Below are 3,193 nucleotides of genomic sequence, written 5' to 3' on the forward strand. Positions count from 1 at the left end.
AGTTTCTTAAGATCTGATACGGGATTCTCTGCCGAGGGCATTCTGAGCTTTATTGTCTTTCTGATACAGGATTCCCTGCCTAGGACAATCTGCAGTTTTTCCTGTAAAGTTCAGCTCTTATTCCCAGAGGCCTAAGATGGCTGTACTTGTGCTAATGCTAAACTTGAGGTGGAATGGCCTTAATTTTTCTCGGCCTCCACAGAGCCAAAATTGGAGACAGCAAGGAACCAGGTACCCGGTAACCTCATGGGAGCCATTAAGTTAAGTCGGCCTGCAGCTGAACTTTTCAGTAAATGTCAGGCAATAAATTCACTTTCTAGTTTAATCTAGTTTGAGTTGGGTTTTTTCTTAACTGCAACATAAACACTCTAATGAGAGAAGAAGGGTTTATTGGTATAAGAACAACACTAAGATCGTGCTATGAGAGGTGGTCCATAGCAAGAGAGAAATTGATTTGTCTTATAAATGTATCTTCATTCTGAAGACCTAGAAGTTGCCTTCAGGTCTGCCCAGGATCTCTGGTTTGAGATTGCCCTCTCAGGTTGGGGCCTGGTGGGGAGGGCAATGCTGAGAGCAACCTAATGCAAATGAGTGCATGGAGATGCAAAAAAAAAAAAAAAAGAATAAAAATAAAAGACTTTCATCTGAGGTGGAGTCTTTGAACTGACAGTTTAATGGGGAGTATATAGATATGTTTTGTACCTTCTCCTGTATCCCCTTGTGTTCATGGTGTTCCTACTATCCATGAGTGAGATTTTCTGGTGATCTACCCACAAGAGATACTGACATGAACATGTTCCTATATTTAGAGATGAACCCAGACAAAGATCTGAAAGGAGATCCATTATGTTGACAGTAGGATTTCATGCTACTGAGATTATGGTTTTTATTTATTTATATTCTTTTTTTTCCAGAAATTTCTACAATGAGTATGACTTATATAATAAAAAGGTTTTTTTTTTTTTTTTTAAGATTTTTATTTATTCATGAGATACAGAGAAAGAGTCTGTGACATAGGCAGAGGGAAAAGCAGTCTTCCTGCCAGGTACCTGATGTGGGACTTGATCCCAGGGCCCCAGGATCATGACCTGAGCCAAAGTCAGATGCTCAACACTGAGCCACCCAGGTGCCCCTAATAAAAGTTTTCAAGTACTGAAAGCTTTTTTACAAGCACTTTTATTTATTTATTTTCAAAGTTTTTATTTAAATTTCAGTTAGTTAATAGCCAGTGTAAAATTAGTTGCAGGTAATATAGTGATTCAGCACTTCCATACATCACCTGGTGCTCATCACAACAGGTGCACTCTTGTTTACTGCATTGCCTATTTCCATCCATCCCACTGCCCACCTCCCTTCTGGTAACCATTGGTTTGTTCTCTATAGTTAAGATTCCTTTTCTTGAGTTGTCTCTCTCACACTTTCCCCCATGCTTGTTTGTTTCTTAAATTCTATGTATAAGCACATGGTACTTGTCTTTCCTGACGGACTTTTTCTAACAAGCACCTTTGTTTTTTTTTTTTTTTGTTTGTTTGTTTTTATTGAAGTTCGATTTGCCAACATATAGTATAACACCTAGTGCTTATCCCCTGAAGTGCCCTCCTCAGTGCCCATCACCCAGTTACCCCAACCCCCCACCCACCTCCCCTTCTGCAACCCTTTGTTAATTTCCCACAGTTAGGAGTCTCTCATGGTTTGTCTCCCTCTCTAATTTTTCCCACTCAGTTCCTTACAAGCACTTTTAAAGGGAAGTCACATGGCTAGATGCAATCTGGAAGTCAGAAGACCTAGTTCAAAATTGCTTCACTTAACTTCTTATCCTTAATATCCAAACTTAGTGCCTCCCTTTGCAAAACCTTGCGAGTAATACTACATGGAAACTAAAGTGTTATGGTTTGAGTAAGATAGGGCTTTTGATTCAAATCAAGGATATATAGGATTCCTTATGTAGTCATCTCTCCAATACCCATTCTTCTGCAGCATCCCCATTGCACAAGGTAGATTCTAACTAGACTGAGTTTTTCCACATAATCCCATCTGTATCACCCATGTTCTCCTGTCTCCTGACCTGTATAAAACTCTCTAACTTCCATTATGAATTTTGTCTAGTGGCCCTTTAGTTACCTATCACTGTAACTTCTAACTACACATAATCCTAATGCTTTCATTTGGTGCTTGGAGACTATCTTTAAGGAGTCAGATTTTTTTTTTTTTTTGCCACTTTTCCTGCTGCTGAAGGGGAAAAGCAAAAACACTGTATGTGGTATTATATGTAGTACCCCACTACATAATTGTAGCTAACATTCAACAAACATACCTTATGAAAACTCATAATACAACTTTCTTCACACAATTTAGAAATGAATTAATTACCATATATAAGACTTCTTTACCAGAAACACATTCCAGGCTCCTTTTAAGACGCAAACTTCTATTGCCCGTAATTAAAGAACCATAGGCCTCTATGGATCTTTTATGGTCAACTTTACAAATAAACTGAGATGTGACGGGTCCATTTCAAGGGGATGATAACATTGTTGCTTTAACACAATGTTTTCATTCAGTGGCATCCACAGGGCTGTAATAAAGAATGAGGAAATTTTTTATGAGATGGAATGCAGAGATCTTTGGAATAGAGAGTGAAGTTTAAAAAGAAAGATGCAAGCTGATCAATGTTAGTACTCTACACACAACCAGATAATTGTGGTGGAATCTGAAGCACACAGCACCAGCTGTGAAGTACTCTTGCCAAAAAGTCAAACTGAATCTAACTAAACTACTAGAGCTAAGTTTCGTTTATAGGAAACACACAGAAAAGAGGAATAATTTAAATGTTACCACAAGGAAGCAGGCAAACCCAGAATGTGGAACATTCTGCAGAATAACTGGTTTGGACAACCAGTTGGTGGCAGGGGTATGGAAGGAAGATTAAGATACTTAAGAGACATATCAACCAAATGGAACGCAGGGACCTTGTTTGGATCTGGATATAAACAAATGTATTGTAAAAGGGTATCTTTGAGATAATCAGGGAAAATTTGATTATGGAGTGAAGAATTAAGTGCTAAGACATCATTATTAATTTGGGCATGTGTAATAATAGTATTGTGGTTAAGCAGCAGAATATCCACTTTCAAAAAGCAAAATGCACACTGAAGTCTGTAAGGGTGAAATAACATGATGTCTGGGATTTGTT

The sequence above is a fragment of the Canis lupus genome, chromosome 4 (assembly GCF_011100685.1).
Source record: "Canis lupus familiaris isolate Mischka breed German Shepherd chromosome 4, alternate assembly UU_Cfam_GSD_1.0, whole genome shotgun sequence".
Taxonomy (NCBI): domain Eukaryota; kingdom Metazoa; phylum Chordata; class Mammalia; order Carnivora; family Canidae; genus Canis; species Canis lupus.